This window comes from Poecile atricapillus, chromosome W (assembly GCF_030490865.1).
Source record: "Poecile atricapillus isolate bPoeAtr1 chromosome W, bPoeAtr1.hap1, whole genome shotgun sequence".
Classification (NCBI taxonomy): domain Eukaryota; kingdom Metazoa; phylum Chordata; class Aves; order Passeriformes; family Paridae; genus Poecile; species Poecile atricapillus.
Genome location: NC_081288.1, coordinates 89,007,626 through 89,032,532, shown reverse-complemented (window position 1 = coordinate 89,032,532; position 24,907 = coordinate 89,007,626). Strand labels below are relative to the sequence as shown.

At 44.0% G+C, this 24,907-nt stretch overlaps 1 long non-coding RNA gene across 1 annotated transcript in view; it reads right to left on the bottom strand.

The window, feature by feature from the left end:
* Positions 1-24,907, bottom strand: part of LOC131591663 (uncharacterized) — a 122,903-nt gene that overhangs the window by 74,519 nt on the left and 23,477 nt on the right. The window contains exon 2 of the long non-coding RNA XR_009280436.1: positions 19,004-19,158. This is a non-coding gene — a long non-coding RNA (uncharacterized LOC131591663). The remainder of the gene's footprint in view (positions 1-19,003; positions 19,159-24,907) is intronic.

The window sequence follows — 24,907 nt, the reverse complement described above, 5'->3', positions numbered from 1 at the left end:
GGGGGGGGGGGGGGGAAGGGGGCAGGAAAGGAGGGTGGGGACAGTTTTGGCTGGCTTTCTCCAGCTTCGAGGAAGGACGTTCGTGTGCTGGGTCGCGGAGCTGCTGCGGTGGAGAGAAGGGAATTTCGCCATCACCCAGACGGAGCTGCTGCTTCTTCTCCTTCTCCCCTCTTTGTTGGTGGCCTCGCACCCCCTGTCCTGCCGGGAGTGTGGCAGCCACCGCCGCGGAGCTGCTGATACACCTCAGCCACCGGCCCAGGATCTCAGCTCGTCCCTGCTGTTTCCAAGCCGACTGTTCCTCGGAGCCCTGCAGGAGCACCGGGACTGACTGCCCGAGGGGGTTTGTGAAAACAAAACCTCTCCCCCATCCATCTCAGCTGAGAAAGCTGTCCCGGGGTCCTGGTTCTGTGTTCTTGTTATTGCTGTAGTTATTGTTTGTTTGTTTGCCTGGTTATACTAGTAAATAACTGTTATTCCTATCCCAGATCTCTGCCTGAAAGCCCCTTGATTTCAAAATTATAATAATTCGGAGGGAGGGGGGCCTACATTCTTTCATCCAAGGGAGCTCCTGCTCTCCCTAGCAGACACCTATCTTATAGAACCACGACACCCTTGGACACAGAACCTACTATTGAACAAATGGTGGAAAGCTGTACACACCATTTGTCCCACTGAACACAGTTGCCCAAGCAGTTGCTAAAGGCATTGCTGAAGGGGTTTCTGGAGCATTTGCAGTGGTAACCTCCAAAGATAATGCCCTCTGTTTCAACTTTGGGGAATTTGGACACTTTATAAAGGACTTCCCAGAAAGGTCACCTGTAACTTTTTCTCTAAAAAATTGTTTTCGTTTCTTTTTCCTCTTTCTCTGATTCTGCTGCACTTCTTCTGTATTCTTTTTCCTCAGTCACCTCTGAGCTGAGTTCCTTTGTGATCCTCCTCGTGGGGAGTCCCGTTTATCTCAGTTCTCTAGGTTTGAAGAAAACTCCCGAGCTCGTTAGAATCTTGTTTCTCATGTTTATTAGAAGGTCGTTACAAAACCTGGCAGGTCTCTCCAGACTAGCTGCACAAGGTTAATTCACTGCAACCTGGCTAATTTTTACTCTGATGGTACAAAATGGCCTTGTGGCTCACTTTGTGTTTGAAGCACAAAATGGCTCCGAACTACACAGTTCTTTTATCTTATACTTATTCTTATCCAATTAACAATAGACACATATATTATTTTTCTTAATGACCCAATAACCCCTTCACCTGTGTGCTGCATTGCGCATTTCTGTCCAATCACTTACTATTACCCAAAAACCCTCTAGAAGAACATTGAAGAAGAAAGAAGGAAAAGAAACAACAGTCTAAATCCTCCATCTTGCCTTCTGCTTTCTAAACTAACTTAAACTCTAAACGAACTTTTTCACCTAGTGACTTGAGAAAACTCTCTAATCTATACACTCACACTTTTAGCTTTTCTTTTAACAGTTGTTTTCATGTATCACTATGAAAACATGCTCATGAATTTCACGCTATATGAAATTCAGTGTTTTTCTGGATCTTAGAGTTAAGTATCAGAAACAAGGGCACACACTCTGTGTCTCAGACTCCAACAAGCAGTTGCTAAAGGCATTGCTGAAGGGGTTTCTGGAGCATTTGCAGTGGTAACCTCCAAAGATAATGCCCACTGTTTCAACTGTGGAGAATTTGGACACTTTATAAAGGACTGCCCAGAGAGGTCACCCATCCGAAACCCCTGCACTGGCTACCAAAGGCCTCAGAGACCACAGCCATACCAACAGCACACGGGAAACTTCCAGTGCAGTGCAGTAAGGCCCTGAGTGAAGACAACAAATCAAAAGCCATCTCACTCCGACCAAACTGTGAGATTCAGATCGAACAGCCAGAACAGTGTCCTGGGGTGACTTTATGATGCTTGTATCCCCATTTGCCTTGTTTATGTTACATATTAAGTTCTGCACCTTTAAGACTGGCTCTGAGAGCAAAGGGGAGGGAAGAAGAAACGGGCAGTTTGTGTTGAGGAAAAACATCACTCTCCTGCATTCTGCTCCTGGACTGTGGTGTCTGCAGCACAGATAGACAGTGGGGACAGAGCTTCTCTTTACTGTTAGTTAGTTTTTAGCTAGCTGAGGTAGAGGAGTTCCCTGGACTTTATTTCCTTTTTCTTGGATCTGTTCAAACCTACTCTGGACTGAAAAACACCCAGCCAAACCCCGGGAGCTCACTGCCTGTGGCCCACTGGGGCCTGGGCCTCGGCACTTTTCCGGCACCGGAGGGACTGATAAGAACCTGAGCGGGCCAAGCTACACCACATGAAAAGGACTTTTTCCCTGGATTTGCCATTTCATTGAACAGTGAGTGGTTTTGTTTAACATTATTCAATTTCTGTTAAATAACAGGTTTTTTCCACTTCTCTCCAAGGAAATCTCTTTTCCCAAACCAGTTGGGGGGACAGACCTTTTTGAATTTGTTTTTCTGGGGGAACCCCATTTGGAGGTTCTCTCCCAAATTTGCCCTAAACCGGGACAACCAGGAAGATGGGAAACATCACAGTGCATCATTCAGGGAGATCCCAAACCACATGAGAGGATCCAACACATGGAGCAATACAGATGGGAACCCGGCACCAGCTGGTATCTGCACTGTCCATTGACTTTACACATGAAGGTGTTTACCATGTTCCCACAGGAAAGCATGGGCCAAAAGATGGTCCCTGGGACATCCCTAATTATAGGTGACACTTTCCATGGTACAAAGGAAATTTTTGTTTTTCAGAAGTACAAACAGTGTACCCTGGACAAGAAATCTTTGTCCAGCTGTGTTGCATGATCCTACCATTTTATCTTTCACAGGGAACCCCGACTGCAGAAGCCTTTCTACTCCCACCGAATGCATGGAATGGCTTCCCCTCAACCCCACAATAATGTGGGCACAGACTATGGGCTCAAATAAGCCAACTAATCGAGTTTGGCCTATTCTGTAAGGGGAGAAGATCCACCGACCAGGGATGCTGGACACTGGCGCAGATGTTACCATCATAGCCCACTCCAAGTGGCCAGCAAACTGGGAACTGCAGCCTGTGGGCAGGCATGATTTCAAGGATTGGTGGAGTCACAGTGTCTATGCGCAGCATACAGAATGTCATCGTTGAAGGGCCTGAAGGCAAGCTGGCAACCATCTGGCCATTCGTGGTAAGGGCCCCCATCACCCCATGGGGCCGAGACCTTCTATCTCAATGGGGAGCTTCCTTAAGCATTCCCAGCTGGAATTTCTGATTGGGGCCACTGAGGAATGTACTTACGCTACCATCTACCCCTCGGCTCACCTGGAAATGCGAGGATCCAGTGTGGGTCGAACAGTGGCCCCTCTCAAAGGTAAAGTTGCGCACACTAGAAGACCTAGTTGAAGAGCAGCTTGCCAAGGGCCACATCATCGAGACCACCAGCCCCTGGAATTCCCCAGTCTTTGTGCTGAAAAAGCCTGGAAAGGACAGATGGAGACTTTTACATGATCTTCGCAAGATCAACGACGTCATTGAGGACATGGGTCCCCTCTAGCCTGGCATTCCCTCACCATTGATGCTGCCTCGAGACTGGACTCTTGCCATCATAGATATTAAAGACTGTTTCTTCAGTATCCCACTGCACCCCCAAGATGCCCCTTGCTTTGCCTTCTCCATCCCCTCTTAACAGAGATGCTCCACTCAAAAGATATCATTTGCTTTATCTACCCCAAGGCCTCAAGAACAGTCCAACTATATGCCAGTGGTACGTCGTTCACATCTGTTCCCCATCCAGAAGCTATTCCCGGATGCAATCATCCACCACTATGTGGATGATATCCTGGTCTGCGCATCAGAAAAAGCTTTCTTGGACAAAGCAGTTAAAAAGACCATTGAAACCATAGAGAAAGCGGGATTCGAGATTCATGAGGACAAAGTGCAGTACACCAGCCCATAGACTTAACTCAGACTCCGGATCTGTGAAAGAACCGTTGTACCCCAGCAGCTTGCCATCCTAGATGACCCAAAAACCCTGAGAGACTTACACAGTTTATGTGGGTCCATCAACTGGATGCATCCCCTGACAGGGATTACAACAGAGGACCTTGCCCTCCTGTTCAGTCTTCTCCGTGGCAGTGGAGACCTGGACTCTCCACGCACTCTCACATCAGAAGCCCAAGATACCATCACCAAAGTCCAAGAAGCCCTGTCTTAACACCAAGCTCATCGCTTTGATCCCATTTTGCCTTTCCAGTTTGTCATTCTGGGAAAGGCCCCCCGTTTCCATGGATTGATTTTCCAATGGGACTCTCAATTCAGAGACCCTCTACTGATACTTGAATGGATCTTTACAAACAATCAACCTACAAAAAACAATTACCACTGACTTGGAGCCCAGAGTGTCTCAGCTATCTGAGAGATGGGGTTTTTCCTCACTCCTGCTCCAGGCCAGAAGAAGTAGGATTTGAGCTCACTGATTCACTTTTGGAACTCAAGTCTCTCGAATGAGTAAAGAAACAAAGGGGGAACCCCTCCGCTGTGTTATGTTCCACAGTTTATTTCTGTGAAGGGAACTCCAGAGAGCGAGACAAAGAAAGGGGGTCTGGGTGCTTCTTTTTAACAGGGGTTTTCTCAGAGGGTGGGAACACCAGAGAGAACAAATTATTTTCTACAGATAGCACATTTACAAACTTTCTACAAATCAAGGTTAAACATGCTAAGATAAGAAATAACAGACTGACTTCTTTGATTGCCTACACAGGTGTAGGAGTGAGCTCACAGAGGAGGCATGGATATGCAGAGAAAGGGGGCGGGGGGTAGGGCAGTCCAGGCTAACAGCTACAGACATAAACTAACAATTTGTAACTTAGTAACATTCTAACAACCTTTACCCGCAACAACCACCTTTCAAGAAATCATGGCACATATAATTAAAAAGGCCAGAATTCTCACTCCGCTCTCTTGCAGGGTGAGTTCACATACATATACCTGCCACTGACTACTGTAGAACCTAGAGCATTTGCTCCAGAACTAATGATAACCTCCAGTCCGTCCTAGATAGCTATACAGGCCAAATTTCCATCCACATACCAAAACATAAACTTTTTAATGCAGCCTTTAATCTGACCCCAAAATTAGTCCAAAGTAGGATACCTCTCAAAGCTCTATTTTTACAGATGTCTCAGGGTCATCCCACAATCTGTAACGACCTGGAAGGACCCCCAAGACTCAACAGTGGGAATCCAATGTCCAAATAGTGAAGGATCTCCACAGATAGCTGAGTTAGCAGCTGTTGTCAGAGCCTTTGAGGAATTCAAAGACAAACCCTTTAATTTAGTCACAGATTCAGCTTATGTTGCTGATTTAACTATGAGGGCAGAACACCGCTTTTCTCAAAGATGTTTCCAATCCAAAACTACACCTGCTGATCTCTGCATTAACTCGTTTAATATCCCACAGAAAGCAACCTTACCATATTATGCATGTGAGGTCACACACCCAACCTGCATGTGCTCTCGCTATAGGACACTGAATGATTCACATGGATACGGTTCAATGTATGACAGGGAAAAAAGTCCTTTTATTTTTCTGGTTCCAGTATTTATAGATTCTCGACAATGACCAGGGACTGGATAACTAAGTTACCACCTTCCCAAGCACAGTGGTCATGAGAAACATCCGTCAAAAGATGTTTCCTAGAAGGAATGTGGTAAACAACTTATGTTTATAGAACTTTCATAGGAAAGTAACTAAAACTATGAAGAGAACTATGAGAACAAATACTAAAGTTAGATAGAAAAGTGTGTGCAGATTAGAAAGTTTCTTTAAACACTGGGTGAAAAAGTAGTTTAGAGAACAAGATGGAGGTTGTCTCTTGTCCTTCTTTCTTCTTCATGTTCTTCTCCCGGGGGTTTTTGGGTAGTAGTAAGTGATTGGATAGAAAATGTCGTAGTGCAACACACAGGTGTTGGGTCATTGGGTCACTAAGAAAAATAACTTAGTTGGCATCTGTTAATCGGGTAAATGGACATATAAAAGACCTTAAAGAAGATCTTTGTTAGCCATTTTGCCCCTTTTCTATCATAGTGCACATAGCTCCTTGTACCTTGTAATGCTGATAAGAAAAAAATAAACAACTGAGACCGAACAAGAGAAAACTGCCTCCCTCTTGTCAATCTTCAGTTCAAAGGGAAAAAGAACCTAATCCAAAGTCCCTAACGAGACAGCCTGATACCTAAGATTCCTTTCTGATGTATAACCCTCCCTCTTAATTTTTAATTCTTATGGAATTTATGGTGTTTCCCTAGTGTCTCTTTTATCTTTCAATATCCAATTTAATTTATCAGCAAACCTACAGTTTGTCTGTAAAGGCAAATATCTTTTTTTCCATTCATCAATCAGTAGAATCCATCCCATTGGGTCTGCTGATAGATGAAACTAGCACTGAGAGATAAAAGAAACACAGCTTGTTTGTAAAGACAAATGTCATTCCTCTCTCAGCTACTTCAACATCTCCTTTGCTTTATTATGGATGCCTCTGCTCACATCTACTGTTTGAACACTCCATTGCCCATACTTTCTCATGAATTAAAGGGGATATTTTAGTGTATCATAGTCCATCTCCATGGCCTTACCAAAAGAACTTTCAGCCCAATGCTGCCACATCTCCTCATTCTCCTTCCATCTGGGACTTGACTCCTTTTTTACTGACCTTGGTGTCTTCCTGTTGTCCTCTACATGTCTTCACTCTGTCCTTTTCTCTCACTCAAGAAAAGATCAGTTTTGCAAGTTTCATCTGTGCAGTGAAAGAGCTAATACCTCACCCGGGGCCTGCGGATGGTCATGATGGTTTCTGCAGGGCAGTGGCCGAAGCAGTCACGATGATGGATTTCAGGCCACGCTGGGGGCTGTGCCAAGATCTCAGGGGGCCTGGCCAGAATGGTGGCGGCTGTCATGGCTGCATGGCTGGTTTCCAGTGCCTGCTTCCTTCAATTACAACTGCAGGCTGATGGCTTCTTCTGCCCGACAGCCACTGGGGCCGTGTGGGCCACAGCGGAGGGGGCCTGGCCCGGCTTATATCCACCCCTGGGGCCCAGCAGACTCTGGCTTGGCACAAGCTGGCAGCGGGGGCAGAGCTTAGTGTCAGCAAGATGTTAGCAGCCGTGGCCCGGCCCGGCCCATCCTCGGCTGGGGCCCCACAGCCTCCTGTCCCCTGCCTGGCCACTGTTGGGGACCGGCCCCGCCCAGACAGGCCATGAGGGCTGCAGTGAAGCAGGACCAGCCCCACTGGCAACCAGTTACCTCTTGGATGCCAGAAGCAAGAGGGAGATTTCCTGGGCTTGCCTGTCTAAAATGTGAATGTCACAGAGGTGGACCTACCTTCTAAATGGTTTAATAGGTTGCCAATTCTCAGAGCTAGCCAGCTATTGGTTTTTGCTAGGTACAGAGGAAGCTCTTAGCAGCTTCTCTCAGAAAAATAATTTCCATGGGTGGCTTCTTCCCTCCTCACCAAATATCAATTAATGCAAAACCAGCACAACCTCAGTACTGTGTCCAGTTTTGGGCCCCTTGCTTCAAGACAGGTGCTGAAAAATGTCCAAAAAAGAGCAACAAAGCTGTTGAATGGTTGAGAGCAGAAGTCATAAGAGGAGCCACTTAGGGAGCTGGGGTTTTTAGCCTGAAGGAAAGAGGGCTCAGGGGTGACCTTATTGCTCTCTACAACTACCTGAAAGGAGGGTCTAGCATGGTGAGGGGTTGGTCTCTTCTCCCAAGTAACAAGAGGTAGGATGAGATTAAATGGCCTCAAGTTGTGCCAGGGGAGGTTTAGATTGGATATTAGGAAAAATTTCTTCACTGAAAGGGTTGTCAAGCATTGGCACAGGCTGCCCAGGGAAGTGGTGGAGTCACCATCCCTGGAAGTATTTAAAAGAAGTGTAGAAATGGAAATTAGGGACATAGTTTAGTGGTGGACTTGGAAGCATCAGATTTGTGGTTGTACTTGGTGATCTTTACAGTCTTTTTCAACCTAAATGATTCTATGATTAATGTTAATACCTTTTATTGCTTCTACCATGTCATGGGGTTACTTTACCTTTAAGAAAGTTAAAGTTGCTGGGGACTCCTGGGAGTCTTTTCTCCTGACCAATTATCGGTCATTGCTGAGAATTGACAGCAGTTTTAGCCATTGAAAAGTAGAATCAACTTGTGAACCCCACCTTAAAGTGTACAACCAGAAGTCTGTGGTTCTCTTTGTTTTCTGACTGTGAAAGGTGGTAGAGCTTCGGCTTCTCACTCTGCCCGGCCACGTGTGGCCGGGCGGGGGTCGGGCCGGGCCCGCCGCGTCTCCCGTCTCCCGGCCGGGAGATGGGGCTTGCGGGAGCTTGCTCCGAGCCAAGCTAGGCCAGGCCGGTTCCTGGCTTAGCTGCAAGTTTTACCGTGATGGAATTTGCCAGAAAACTGTCGAGTAAAGAAGGAGAAGAGCTCTAAGCCTGCTGCAAGCAGAGACAGTGACCATGCTCTCCAGAGCAGCTATGAGGAACTTTCCATCGCAGACGGCTCCAGCTCCTGTTCAGCAGAGATCACCGAACCATCTACAAAAGCTTGGGCAAGATTTTAACTCTTTCTTATCCAGATGAGACTTGCGGATTAATCTTTTTATCCAGAAAGAGAAAAGGAGAGTGATCAACATGAAAAGAGACTTTATAAACTACTAGTGGCAAGAAAGAAAAGAAACTTCAAGAAAGGTAGAGAATTAAGAAGATGCTTTAATTAAGCTGAAATATCTTTCTGTTAAAACTATGGGGATGGACAATGAAGTCCTGAAAAGAACTCCTTTAATTCATGATAGAGTATGGGGAGGAATAGAGTGTTCAAAGTGTAAATTTGAGAAAAAGTAGAGTAATTATGGTATAGTGAAGTGCTGAGAGATTTGAAGCCTTGAGAGGCAATGAGAAAACTGTTTTCTAGTGAAGCTCACAAAAACAGACGAAGAATACTTTTTGCCTTTGAATAACTTATCCTTAAAATGCTATCCCCAAACTAATGACCTATAACACATTTCAGAGTGATGTGGAATAGGAGGAGTGAGCTTTGATAACAGCAGCTCTGAGCAGCTGATATCAGAAAAACAAGAAACTATAACAAAAATAGGTTTCTTGTGAAAAACTCCATAAATTAACAGAAAGGAACTTCTGTTTCTTTACAGAAACTGATAGAAAGACTGTAGAAAGAATCGAGATTATTTAAACCATCAAAATTATAAAGTTGTTGTCTCTGTTATCATGTGAACAAAAGAATGGTGGGCAGTGAGAAATGAAAAGGTTTTTCTAAAAGTTTATTCTGGTGTTCTTATTATTGTAGTTTGTCAATAAACTTTCTTTACTCCTTTTAAGTTTTATGCCTGGTTTGCTCTTATTTTAATCCATATCTCACAGCAAGAAATAAAATAATTCTTTTTTTTCCCCTTTTTGTTAATTACTGGTTCAAAACCACGACATACCACCTTCACTTATCTAATCATCTGGCAGATATCATTAGGCCACAGGGAAACACTGTATTCTTGTATTGGGTGTACATGGCCAAGGTCTGGTAGCAATGGGGCTACCAGGGTGACTTCTGTGAGAAGCTGCTAGAACCTTCCTCCATGTTCAGCAGAGTCAGTCCCTGGCAGCTCTAAAGATGCACATACTGCTGGCCATGGCTGGGCCAATCAGAAATGGTGGTAATCCCTCTGTGATAACATATTTAAGAAAAAAGAAAAAAGTTATTGTGCAGTTGTAATTGTGGTCTGTCTTGGTTTGGTAGACAGGTGTCTGCAAGGGAGGGAAGGAACCTCCCTTAGAATGAAAAATGTAGACCTCCCTCCCTCTGAATTACTATAATTTTGAAATCAAGGGGCTCTCAGGTAGAGATCTGGGGATAGGAATAACAGTTCTTTACTAGGATGTATAACAAGGCAAACAAACAACAATAACTACAGCATTAACAACAAAACAGAACCAAGGACCCCATGTCAGCCTTCTTGGCCGAGACAGGAAGGGATGGAGGAGAGGCTTTGTTTCACAAACCCCCTCAGGCGGTCAGTCCCGGTGTTCCTGCTGGACTCAGCAGAACACCCAGCTGGAATGGCAGGAATGAGCAGAGACCCCAGGCGGGTGGATGAGGTGTATCAGGAGCTCCATGGCGGTGGCTGGCACTGCCGCAGGTCCTGGCAGGACAGGGGGTGCAAGGCCCACCAACGAAGAAGGAAGTGAAACAGAGAAATTAAGAATTAGGAATCAAGCATAAATAAATTATTTGACTAGAAGAGGGGGGAGCTGACAAAAAAATGTATACTGCCCCCACAAGAGCAGAAAGAAAGTGAGACTACAAGATAAAGAGCTAGAATGCACAAACAGGATGCACAGATAAAGGCACCACAGGATAAGGGGATTCTTTGGACCCCTAAGCCGGAAGGAATGGTATCAAAGTCCGAAAGGTAGACAAAGGACTAAAAGGAGCATGCACAAGAAGACAAGGTGAAAAGTTCAGCTAAGGAGAAAATTGCTGATTTCATCCCAAAGATCCCCAGATGACCACCAAACTGACCAAAAACAAGCAGTGCGCAGCCGCAAAGGGGCGTGTGTTGTAGTCTAGGGCATAGCGGAGCGGAAGAATTCGGGATGTAACGGAAAGTGAGTAAACCCCCTCTCTGTTAGGATAGTAAAACCTTCTGCAATTAGCCAATAGCATCTAGGTGTGATGTAAGCAGATGGGAGTAACACAGTGACCCCAGGCTACAAAATGTTAAGTTTCCCTGCAATAAATCGCCATATTTTGCCATCCATCACATTGATGCAGTGGGATATGGACCGAGCAGCTGGGGTGTCATGAGTTAGCTTCACCTTTAAGACCGGGTGAAAAAAAGAGGAAGTTAAAGCTACTGGTGACTGATGGGAGTTTTTCTTCCTGACCAATTATCAGCCATTTCCAAGAATTGACAGCAAATCTGACCATTAAAAAGTGAATTCAACTTGTAAACACCCCCTTAAGAAGTATACTCGGAGCTTTCTCGCTCTCTTTCTGGTTTCCGGCGTTTGAGAGGTAACAAGCTCTGTGTTAGTTTCCCCCCCCCCCCCCCCCCCCCCCCCCCAGGCCTCCCCATACTTGTATCTGGACCACCGCCCACCGTACCAGAGGGGCTTCAACCGCTTGGCCTGCTTGATCATGGCACATGTCTCACAGTCATGGATAACCTGGGAAATACTGTCCATGGTTAAATCCACCCCTCGGTCTCGTGCCCACTTATAGGTGGCATCTCTACCCTGATGGCCTGAGGCATCATGGGCCCATCGAGCTAGGAACAACTCTCCCTTGTGTTGCCAATCTAAGTCTATCTTTGACACCTCTATCTTTGCAGCCTGATCCACCTGCTCATTGTTTCGGTGCTCTTCATTAGCCCTACTCTTGGGGACATGGGCATCTACATGACGGACCCTCACAGACAGTTTCTCTACCCTGGTGGCAATGTCTTTCCACTCATCAGCAGCCCAGATTGGCCTTCCTCTGCATTGCCAGTTGGCTCTTTTCCACCTTTCCAGCCATCCCCACAGAGCATTGGCTACCATCCATGAATCAGTGCAGAGATAGAGTTTTGGCCACTTCTCTCTTTCAGCAATGTCCAGGGCCAGTTGAACAGCTTTGAGTTCAGCAAGTTGGCTTGATCCACCTTCTCCTTCAGTGGCCTCTGCGACCTGTCGTGTGGGGCTCCATACGGCTGCTTTCCACTTCCGGTTCATCCCTACGATGCGACAGGAACCATCAGTGAACAGAGCGTAGCGTGTTTCTTCTGCTGGCAGCTGGTTATATGGTGGAGCTTCTTCAGCCCGTGTCACTTGTTCCTGCTCCTCTTCATCAGTGAGACCAAAGTTTTCACTTTCCGGCCAGTTTGTAATTATCTCCAAAATCCCAGGGCGATTTGGGTTTCCAATACGGGCGCGCTGCGTGATGAGGGCGATCCACTTGCTCCATGTAGCGTCGGTGGCGTGGTGGGTAGAGGGAACCTTTCCTTTAAACATCCACCCCAGCACTGGCAGTCGGGGTGCCAGGAGGAGTTGTGCTTCTGTGCCAATCACTTCTGAGGCAGCTTGAACTCCTTCATAGGCAGCTAAGATTTCCTTCTCTGTGGGAGTGTAATTGGCTTCGGACCCTCTGTAGCTTCGGCTCCAGAATCCCAGTGGTTGGCCTCGAGTGGGGGGGGGGAGGAGAGAGAAGCCGAGCTTGGCGCCTTTGTTTGGTTTTCAAGGTCTGCTGTTGGACTGAAACTTGACACTATGAACTTTTGCAGCTTTCTTAAGACTTTTAATTCTTTTACTACCTGAATAAACAAACAGATGACTCCTTTTTCTTAGAAAGGACAGAGAGAGACAATTAACATGTAAGACATCATAAAACCACCAAAAACAGTGAAGACAAGAGTTAAGTTTAAATAAGAAAGAGAGAAAAGGAGATGCTTGTTGCTGAAAAGTTTTTCTGTTACAGCTATGGAGATGGACAGTAGTTTAAAGACTCCTTTAATTCATGACTAGAGTATGGGAGGAATAGAGTATTCAAGGTGTGGACTTTAAAGAAAAGTGGTTGTGATAACTGTGAGTTGCTGGAACTTAGGAGTGAAGTGAAGATTTTGAAGCTTTAAAAGAGCCAGAGAGATGGCTGTTTTCCAGGAGGGCTCACAGAGAGAAATGAAGAAGATTTCTACCTTTGAATTACTTATCCTTAAAAATGGCATCCCAGGACTTAGAATGACCCATGCACACCTCGGAGGAGTGTACACTGGGAGGAGTAAACTCTAGAAACTCCATGGATTAGCAGAAAGAGACTTCTGTTTCTCTGCGGAGACTGATAAAAAGACTCTAAAAATTGAGACTGTTTTTGACCACCAAGATTCTAAATTTTTTTGTCTCTATGTTGTTATGTGTACAAAGAAATGATCAAGTAGTGAAAAGTAAAAGAGTTCTCTGAAAGTTTATTTTGGTATTCTTATTCTAGTAGTTTGTTAATAAACTGTCTTTATTCCTTTTAAGTTTTAAGCCTGTTTTGCTCTTATTTTAATCCATATCTCTAGCAAGAAATAAGTAGTTTTTTTGTTACTAGCTTAAAACCACGACATGGGGATTAGCTGCCATGCTAGCTCCAGCCAGGGTACCAGCCTTGCTTGAACCCCGACAGGCGTGGAGCTAATTTTAATATGAAGCAGGGACATGCGGGGTTAGGAAATTAATATGTATTAGGCATATAGTGTAAACCTAGTTTGTAAAGAATAAAAGGAGTAAGCCAAGTGTCCAAGGTGTGCATGGCTTTGGAGGAAAGATCCCCCATACACCTCAGTAGTGAATAAATTCACACCTACTCTTATAATTTACTCTGTGGGTTATAGAGTTTTCTTTCCACAAATCATTTTGGCGAGCCAGTCAGGAGGATCTCTATCTGGCTGCGGGAGCGGCCAAGAAACAGATTCCCTGGCGTGCCCCCCAGGACTTTCTCAGGAGGGACCCCGAACCTCAGTTCGCTCACCGCGGGGACAGAAAACGACCTGCAGGCATTGCAGATAAAGGTATGTATTAAATATCAAGGAAACGGCTGCTGGTAAGTCATGCAGAGACGTCTGATGCACAGCATAGTCCCGGTGGGCTTGCAAACAGCTGTCCAGGAGGGAGCCAGAGACAGAGGGAAATGGGTTGATCCTTGGCCAGTAGGGCGGCTGATGGAGGGGTTTTTGCTGAGCTGATAGAGCAGATCGCTAGCGACTCTGGGGGTAAGTCAAGCGAACCCTTGTTTTGCTGCTATTTTGTGTGAATGCTACATCCGGAGATGCTGAATCATTGAGTGTGTTCCGTATGTGAATGAGCGAGATGCACCAGAGGTGCAGAGCAATTGTGGAACTCTATCTGCAGTTCCAACCTCGGGCGACTGAGGCAGTCGGAGAAAAGTGAAGCAACTGGGGTCAGTGTGGGGAGAATCTGAGTGTGAACGAGGAGTGTTGTGCTTGAATGCAAAGTGGTTAGCATTTGTTTTAACCGTGGATAGACAAATTGAAAGAGTCTTTCCTCAGCAGTGGTTTGGGCATGATCCCTGGGAATTGATTGACCCAGTGAATCATTGGAGAGAAAGAGGGAATGATCGGGCCTATATAGGAGGAATATACAAAACCTCTGCAGGGAGGTTGGTGGCCTTGGACTGGGAACAACCCGCAGTACAGACCCTGAGTATTCCACGGAAGGTGAATGGGATAGCTTGTCTTTGTGGGAGATTTAGAGCTGTCAGAGGATCAAGGGATTGGCATCTGGCATGGGTTTTATTGCAGTGTAGAGATTGTGAAAGACGTTGGTATTGTTGCTCTAATAACCAACAGGGTGTATGCCCCACGTGTGAAGTGAAAAATCATCCTAATCAAGTTGACATTGAACCTAAAATTCTGAGACTGGTATGTGGAAAGTCACATTAGGTGCTTGCAAATTTGGATTGTGTGTGGGAAGAATACTGGGAAGAGGCAGTGAAATTGTGAAAGGAGAAGTTTGGGTGGAAACAGGAGAGGACAAGAAGAAAGACATAATGGGAACTGGACAAAGTAAAGAGATCCCTAAAGCGAGTCTGCTAGGCTGTATTATTGCACATTGGGAAGACATTGCTGGGTGTGGGGGAACTGAGAAGAAAGATCTTATCAGGTTCTGCAAGGACTGGTGGCCACTATATAAATGAGCTGATGGAGCGAGGTGGCCACCTAGTGGAACTTTGGATTATAACACACTATTGCAACTCATGCTATTTCTTAAGAGGGAAGTGGACAGAGGTATCATATGCTGATATGTTTTTCTCCCTTCAAAATCACCCGGAATGGCAGAGGGATTGTGGGATCAGGGCTCCATCTGACCCTCTGGTATTGGCCCTGGAGAAGGAGAATAAAACTAAGAGAGGAAGGCTTTAGCGGTGTTGTTCAGCGTGTAGTATAGGGAAAATATCTACAAAATTGAATTAGGTTTACCAGACTGTGGCCCAAGAACAATATCTGGTGGACTATTTGCTTAAGCCTCCCCACATAAGACAAGAAAGGGATGAGGATGCAGACTCAGAGGATGCAGACACCCCTCTGATTGTACACCAGACTAGACAAGAGACACACATATTACAGGCACCTCTGTGTGAGGCAGTGGGACTAGAGGGAGGAGTGGTATTGGTTAAAGTTCCCATCTCCACAATTGATTTGGAAGCATGGGAAAAGGTTGCTAAAAATTACCACAGCGATCCAGTTAACACAGATAAACATCTGTGATATATAATAAAACAACACAGTCCGGATTGGAGTGATATGCAATTATTATTGGATGCACTGACTGAGACAGAAAACAATTAATTATAAAAATGGCAGGGGATCTGGCAGAAGATTATTATAAAACCCAACAATTGGATGTGAAAGATTATTTCCCACTCCAAAACCCACAGTGGAACCCAAACAGATTTGCAGAATTGAGAAAATTGGAAAGCTCTCAGGAGTGGATCGCAAAGGGGATGGAAAGAGCCATTCCCAAAACTATAAATTGGCCAGCTTTATACGCAGTCAAGCAGGGGCCCTCTGAGTCACCATCCGAATTCCCCGAAAAATTAAGAGATGCCATGCATTGTCACACATCATACCTGAAGTAGGGATACAGCAGTTAGTTAATTTATTCCTGGGCAATCTATGGGTGACAAAACATAAACTTCAAAAGCTTTGGGGGGGGGGATGGGAGGAACTTGAAGACTTTGTTGGACGAGGCGTGGAGAGTCTTTAGTAACTGGAAAGAAGGGTATAAACAAGGAATGAAGAAGTTTGTAGCTGTTGTGAGAGGGATAGAGGGAGATGCGGACAGGGACCACCTAGACAAGGCCCATCCCTGCTGGGCAGAGACCAGTGTGCGATCTGTAAGAAGTATGGTCACTGGAAAAATCAATGCCCAAAAGGAAGACGGGGTGGTCTTCAGGAAAAGGGAGACCGGGAAAAAGAAAAGTGGTTACATATGTGAAAGAAGATTAAGGAGGACCAGTAGATCTCACCCCAGAAGATCCACTGGTTATAAAATTGAAACTGAGGGGAAAAGGGAAAGAAATGGGATTTCTGTTTGACACGGGGGCAAAATATTCAGCATTGAATAAGACTTTGGCACCTGTGGGGAAGAATTATGTTACAGTAATAGGGGCAACTGGCCAACCTGAAAAAGCATATTTTTGCAAACCATTAAAGTATAGGCTTAGAAAGCAATGGGGCATTCACGAATTCTTATATCTGCCCAGCTCCCTGAGACACCTTTTGGGGAGGGACTTGTTAGAACAATTACAAGTAATCATTAAATTTAAAGATTTAATGTTGACAGCCATTCAAACAGAGGGAGAAATTAGCAAAGAAATAATAAATCAAGTGTTTCCTGGAGTGTGGGCCTCCAATGTACCAGGGAGAGTGAAAAATGCACTTCCTATATTAATCAAACTTAAGGAAGGAAAACAACCAGTTAGAATTAAACAGTACCCCCTGAAAAATGAAGATAGGGAAGGAATTAGTCCCATAGTTAAAAACTTTTTGCAATTAGGATTGTTAAAAGAGTGCCCGTCTGAGTTCAACACTCCCATTTTGCCAGTCCAAAAACCTGATGGGTCATACCGGATATTACAAGATCTAAGAGCTGTTAACAAAATAACTGAGGATCTCTATCCCATGGTTGCAAATCCATACACTCTGCTAACATGCCTGACACCTGAGCTAACTTGGTTTACTGTTTTAGACTTGAAAGATTCCTTCTTTTGCCTCCCTATCCATGAGGACAGCCAGAAAATTTTCACATTTGAATGGGAAAACCCCAAAAGCAGGTACAAATCCTAGCTCACATGGATGATATTGCCTCAAGGATTTAAAAACTCTTCTACTCTGTTTGGGAGCAACTTGCCAAAGATCTGGAATCCTGGGAGGCTCCCCCAGAAGAAGGAAAGCTACTGCAGTACATGAGACTTCAGGGATACAGGGCATCAAAGAAAAAGGCCCAGGTATTTTGAGAGACCGCCAGTTTATTCACCAGCCTTAACAGAAGTAAACGTGAACACCGTTTATTTCTATCTTTAGCACACCTTTTATAGGGTTTTACAGGGTCTGCGGGCAGAGCAAGCTACTATTGGCTAACACACACAGGTTTACATTTTTTCTCCTACATACAAGGATATTGTTTTGCTTTACTCTCTCTTCTGCAGGAAGGTTTCAAGGACTTTAGCCTTTAATATCACGACTTATTTCAAAGGCTGGTTTGTGCATACAGGCCTTTACTAATATATAAAATATATCAACAATTCCCCCTTTCTCTTTTTGCACAAACCAGGCTTTGGATAAAATAACATACAGCTTAGACTGTCATCCCAATTAACACTATAAGTAAAGTCCGTCCCCCTTCTAGCACAAGAGACCTCAACCATCCAGTGATGCCTCAGCGGGCGAACCAACTTCCGATGGGATCACTATCTTCCTTCAGGGCATGCAACTCATCCTGTAGCTGTTGTAGTTGCTTATGGATGGAAGCTGAATGATCAGTAAGATTCAAGCAGCACATGCCTTCAAACTCCCCACAACCATGTCCTTGTGCTAAGAGCAAAAAGTCAATTGCAGCTCGATTTTGTAATACTGCAAGACGTACACTACTCACATCGGCTGAAAGCTCACTTAACATTGTGGATGTTAAATTTAATTCTTCCTTAGTCTAACAAGCGAGCCTTTTTAGAGTTGCTAAGCCTTAATTCATTCAGGCTTCGCTTTGACTGATGGTTTTCATTTTATCAGCTACATTCAGCAATTGGTGTAAGCTTGGATGGAAACAAAGTAAATTTCCCAAGATAACAGGGTCTTCTATGTGGACTAGCAGGAATCTAATTCCATGCTCTATCTCCACAGATTAGGAATATGGAACTAGGTAATCGCATTGGTAATTGTTCAGTGAGATTGCACCACGAATAAAGGCTTTACTTTCAATGGTAGTAACGAGATCAGCTATAGGGTTGACTGCAGCCCAGTGCCGCATTACTTTGTTAGAATGGCTTTTGTTGGGGGTTCAAGCATTATCCATCCACTTGAGGTATTGGTGGAACTTAACAAATCTGATTCTTCTGAGGGCTGTATGGTAACATTGAGAACTTTGGTAATTTTTGCTTGCCAATAGGCTTCAAGTTGTCTTAATGTGAAGCCAACAGTGCGACTGCACTCTTGCAACATTGCCAATTGATTCAGTCAAGTCTCATTACCAAATAAACCTTTAAATGCTGGAGGATCCCATTCAGGGACTCCTATGAGACAGGTGCGAAAAGGATCTCCAGATGTGGCTAGGCTCAAACACATTGACCTTTGGCCAGTTCAATGTGCCAGAGTGACCCATATGTTCTGCCGCTTTTGGATGTTAGTTAGCAGACAGTTGGTCATGACTATACACAGCACAATTACTATAAGCAGTTTACCATGTAAATGACACCATACTTGCAAACTCACAGCTAAAACTTTAACGTTAATTGAACTTTCAAAGATGCTTACCCTACCTCTTGAAGGGGGAATACTTATACTTTATACTAACATAACAATTACTACACAAGCTAAACACTTAAACTATTATCTAACTACTTTTAACACACGTGCTCTGGTATATATGTAGTCTAAGCGTGAAAGCAATTTGCTGAAAGGGTAAAAACACAACTACAATTTGCTTTATATACAGTTAGATGGAGTCTCTACACTTTTCTTAGATCTTCTACAGAATATCTCTCACAAACAGACTATGATTTAACACCATTCGGTCTTGGAACGTTCACTGCTCCCATGATGTCAGCTGGCAGCTGATCGGTGACTAAGGGCTTTGATGTTCAGGTTGTTCTTCAGATCCTTCTAAATCTTAAAGGATAACTGAAAAATTGGTAGAGACACAACATCATAATAACAGCATAAAAGTTCTGTTGGTAAACTGTCTGTGTAGTGTTCAGACACAACTGTGTCCTGACAGGTCCACTTCTGATCCATGTCTGGAGTACCAAGGCTGTGTGGTGACTTCTCTGTTCACTGGATCTCGTGTGTTCAGAGGCACACAGTCTGGTCAGATGGACAGGTGACCTTTTTGGACCTGCCAACAAAACACAGACACTTCTCCCCTTGAAGTTAATGAATTACACTAATTAAATGCTTTTAGGGCATCAATCTCCCCCGTTTTCTTAAAAAAAATAAAAATGAGATGTACTTCTGTTATAAACATCAACATTAACACAACACCATATACACAATGAATAAGAACCTATACCAGTTAAAAATCAATTAAATCATAAACATTATTAATAACATATGTAATACAAAACTACTATTAATTACTAAAACACTGCACCAGCATCCCATAGCTAGCAAACAAACAGAAACAACAAAAAAATCAGTGAAGGATTGGAGAACCACCTCTGGAAATGATTCTCCAAGCTCACTTCAAAATTGATCCAGCTGTCATATTAATAGGGTCAAATTGCTGAGTCAAAAAGTGACTCAAATACTGATTTGGTACAGAAAACATCTGGATCTGTTGGCAAACATTCCATCCAGGTAAAGTCAAGGCTTGGCCAGGGCCTTAGGCTTTAAACTGGAAAAATGCCTCTTAACATATTTCTAAAACAAAGTTCTCAATGGTAGCAGCTATGAGATGCTTACAGCACAGCAAACTGTTAAAATGCATTTGTACAAAGCAAATGATCAGAAGCCTTAGATACCAGACCAATTAAACCATGCAGCAGTTGGTTTAATCTGAAGCCTCTCCCATGGCAGCTGATCCTCAGCAATGGTACATCTTCTTAAAAATCTGGAAACACTGAAAAATAAGAAAGCTATAAAAAACAAAACTGCAGAGATTGCAACAAACAATAGAACTCCCGATGAAGTCAAGGGTGTCACAGACTGCATTCACTTCCATCCACAAGCAGGTTTCATCAGTGTTCTATCACAGCTGTTTCAGTTGTGGCTATCTTCATTTCTCTAGAAAAATAACTATACTTTGCAGTTTGGACAAGTGTCTCCAATAAAACATAAAACAATTTAAATTAAACAATATTTAAACCTAACAATAATTATTTATGACAAAAGGAAATAACAAACTTAACCTTAAAAGAATATCTAAGTTATAAAACTTAACTTAAAAACATTCAAGCCTAAACATAATAAAACTTGACTATTCTTAATTCTATTAACACTTAATCTATATTGTTATAAATTTGTATTGTGATATTGGCTTTCGCAGATGAATATTATATGTTAAATACTTTTTAGCTATGTATGTACTTTTTTCTTGCTAACAAGTTTTAAGCTTAAAAGAATTTCCTAGGTACAGGGCAAGGAAACCCCAGAGGGCAAGGACAGTGGGGCCCAAGCTGCTTATCAGGAGAACAATAGAGCCCAAACTGTTATCAGCAGAAGATATGAAGCCCAGCTGCCCTCAAAGGAAGGATGAGAGGCCCGGACTGTTATCTACACTGACCATTTGCAGAAGAAAGGAAACCAGACTCAAAATAATGGTGGTCAGCAAAAATAATGATGACCAGCAAGAATAATGATGACCAGCAAAAATAGTGCTGACCAGCAGAAAATAAAAATTGTGCAAAAGCATATTCTAAGAAGGCAGAACTAGGGAGGGGACATGTTTTGAATATGCATAAAATCCTCACAGCAGGAGGGGAAAAAAAGAGTGTTCCCAAGATACCAGGTGTGTTCCTGGCAACCCGCCAGGGCACCCAGCCGTTTTAACTCTTTGCTTTATTTCGTTTGTCTCCAAATTGTCTTTTTGTTTATATTAAATTATTTTTATAATTTATTAAGTGAATCTCGTTTTTAATAATTTTGGGGGCTCTGTCTGGGATAAGCACCTCACCTCTAGGACCACCGGAGATCCAGAACGGGGAAACAGGCGCGCCCCTGCTGAGTTCAGCAGACCCCACTCCGTTTCTCCTAGCATGAACCAAGCGGCTGCAGGTCAAAACCCCGAGGACAAGAAGGAGAAGAAATAAAGCAAAGGAAAGGGGAAAAGGCTCCCTAAACCGCGGTATTTTTGCTCCATAATTCTTGTGCACGAATATCCAAAGAAGAAGACAGATTGTAAGTAATCTTTGGGGGGAGCGGGAAGCGGGGATTTCAAGATACCCCCGGGGTTACTGGGACTGGGTCTCAGGGGAGGGATTAGCCCCTCGGGAAAGGGAGCCGAAGGTTTACCTGGCACAATCCACTGGGAAAACAGAGTAAAATGTGGATTTTCTAAAACTTTGTCAAGTTGAGGATTAAATCCAAGAAATTTGGACTTAAAACTGCCAAATTGAGGAATAATCCAAGAAACTTGGGATATTTGACATATTACAGTGCCCATGGGCGGATATTAACAAGTAACTGGGATGTAAAGAGCACCTTATTGTCTTGCTGTGACTGGGTGGAGTTGAATGGAACAGATGTGATGTTGGAGTCTGAGATACAGACTGTGTGCCCTTGCTTTTAATATTTAGTTCCAAGATTCAAAGAAACACTGAATTTCATATAATATGAAATTCATGTGCATGTTTTCATGGTGATACATGAAAACAAATGTTAAAGTTAGATAGGAAATGTGTAAATGTGTAGATTAGAAAGTTTCTTAAATCACTGGGTGAAAAAGTAGTTTAGAGAACAGGAGACAAGATGGAGGATTTAGGGTGTTGTCTCTTGTCCTTCTTCTTTCTTCATGTTCTTCTCCTAGGGGTGTTTGGGTAGTAGTAGGTGATTGGGTAGAAAATGTCACAGTGCAGCACACAGGTGTTGGGTCATTGGGTCACTAAGAAAAATAGCTTAGTTGGCATCTGTTAATTGGGTAAATGGACATATAAAAGACCTTGAAGAAGATCTTTGTTAGCCATTTTACCTCTTTTCTATCATAGTGCACATAGCTCCTTGTACCTTGTAATGCTGATAAGAAAAAATAAACAACTGAGACCGAACGAGAGAAAAAACCGCCTCCCTCTCATCAATCTTCAGTTCAAAGGGAAAAAGAACCCAAATCTAAAAATCCATAAAAAGACAATGTGAGAATGCGTAAATAGGTGTGATTGTTGTGTTAAAGTTTCGTGGTTTTTTTTGGAATTGTGTTGTTAAAGAGGAAAGGTTTTCTGTGCTGTGCTGGAGTGAGGGTGAGCAATTGTATTGTGTTGTTAAAGAGGAAAGGTTTTCTGTGCTGTGCTGGAGTAAGAGTGAACACGGGTCAATGTTTCCACAGGGACTGGATCACGGTGGGGACACATGGAGTGATTCGCTTCCTCCTTGCGAGCTCCTATCTTGGAGCCCCGGGGTGGCAAACCGGAGCTGGGACTTGTAGTCCAGGAGCCGCGGAGGAGTTGTATCAAATCTGTTCTCAGCGGGGTGGTGGCTCTGGTCTCAGAGCAGAGCCAAGGTTATCTTTAGTGGTGATCTTCCCTCCGTGCCTTTCCTCCCCCCCGGGCAACAAGAGCTGCTTGCGGGGGAGGGGTCGCTTTGGTGAGCTGGTATGTGATTCAGCGTTTGAAGTTGTTGGTTTTTTGGTTTTTTGGTTTTTTTACAAGTTTTTTTGCCCCACTGTGGCGGTGGTGAAAGGTTTTTTTCTGGGAGATCGTGCTCCCAGAGCTACTCCCTGTCAAGCTATTGAGACGGAGTGGCGGGTCAGCCTCAGGAGTGCAGGGACTCCTGGAGCTCCGGCCGGCGGTGAATCAGACTGAACCCTGATAAGATCCGGGCACGGAGGGTGCCCTGAGGGGATGAGTTCAGCTCATCCCTCTTGAGTAAAGTGAGAGCAGGGGCCTTCTAGGTCTTGGTGCCCCTGGATTGTTTAAACTTATTTGGAGCTCTCAAGCCGCAGAGCTGTGTTTAGGCAGCTGCAGGCAGGCTGGATTGAACCACAGATGCTGGTTCGGGTTCCCTGCTCCAGGCACAGGGGGATCGGAGGAGCTCTCAGTGACTCCTGGAACCGCCTGAAGCTGTGAAACAGGCCGGGAACATGCCCAATGGTGAGAGAGCTGGGTGAGTCCCTCTGGGACCCAGGTTTTCTATGCCGGGGTCTTATGAGACCTCGGGCACATTAAGTTCTGTGATTCCAGGAGTAAAGACTGGTGTCAAACTGTCTCAGAGAGCTTTTTCTTAGCCAGATGTGTGAGATATGGAGCAGTACTGGTGTATGGTATCAGCTCCAACCCAAGGGAGCTGCAAGTTGCAAGCCTTTGTTTTCCCGGGTTCTGAGAGAATTCCGTGTGTGATTGTGCTGTGGGCTTCTGCAGCAGTAAGCTGTGTCGGTGCTTAAAATTTGAGATTTCAGGAAGAACAGAGAAGTTTGGAGGGGGGCTTAGAAGAATTCCAAGAAATGCATCCTGGGAGAAAGTGGAAAAAGAAGTAAGCTCTGTTTGTTTTTTCTTAGATGACTGCAATATTTGTTTTGTAGATAAACAAACCCATTTCTTAGCATGTCTTCCAATTCCTTTACTTTAGTGAATATTATAGAATATCATAGTGGTTGATTTTAATTTTAAAGGCAAGTTACAGTAATTTGCATAGTAGTCACTTCTTAAAGTGAAAACTTATCAGTTTGTCAATAAGTGTTAGAGCTGTTAACCCTAATGTTGTTTGTGTCCCATGCTGATGGGCACAGCCCATGGTTCTTAACAGCAGAACCTGGTGCCAGCCTAAAAGCAAAATCCTGTGGATTGTTGTAAATCTTTTTACTGCTGCTGAAAATTATTTTGTCTCTCTTTTCACAATATGAAATGCTGATCATCTCTCTGATGATTTCTAAAGAGTTATTGTGATGGTGTGTTTAGCTGAAGATCAGGCTCAGAACTGCCATAATTTCTTGTTCTTTTGAATTTGCCAAGAGAGTGCACATGTCTCTAGGAGTGCTTGTGTTGTTTTGTAGCTGTGCTTATTACAGAAGCAAAAGTAGACCCAGTTAAAAGATTAGAATTAGGATTGTTGGTGTTTTGAATTGAGAAGAGAATTGTGGAGACTCTAAACTTGGTCTATTTTAATAAGTACATGTGTTAATTTAGAGATGAGTCTTATTTTGTGAAAGAAGAGTTTGAAAACAATTGTAAGACTGGTTCTTGCTATAGATGGTTCATAGTATATAAGCTGCAAGTACTGTTGAAACATAAAGGTATTGTCAGAAGCTTGTCAATGTATCTAAATTCCTGTAAGAATAAAAGACCTGATCATATCTTGTCATGAGAAAAGTTACACTAGAGATTATTCACATTAAGCAGCTGTGTGAAGATGGACTCCTTTGTACTTGTAGAAGAAAATTTAGAGAAGAATGATGTCTGTGTCTTCATTTCTAGCTTGATTGAAGATCTGTTCAAGGGATTGAAAATGGCAACTGCAGGTTTGTTTTAGTTGGTAAAGGTAGCTAGCTAGCTGACTGGTCCCTGTGTCTAGCGCCTTTGATGGCTTTGGGGAGGGTCCCTGTTGTAGTGCATCTAAAAATCTTGGTACCTCCCAAGGGTAAAACTCACCTCTGTTTTGTGTAATGTTAGTTCCTACCTGAGAACCTTCTTTCCCTTCCCCCGTCCCATTGGCTGTGACCTGCCTGCATCCCCTAATCACCCCTGCCCCCTGGTATAAGAGATAAGACCCAGAGCATTTCGCTCTCTCTTGCCCCGAATGGATGACAGACAATAAACCCGGGATTATTCCAGCAAGTTTGAGCCTCCTGTGTCTAGATACTTTGAGTCCCTGTTGTATCCACTCCAGGATCCCCTCCGCCGCCTGTGCCCAGAGACAAGCAGGCTCTCACCACGGGGGGTGGGAAAAAGGGGTCCCATCGGGGAGAAGGATGGCAACAGAGTGGCGCCCGACGTAGGGGC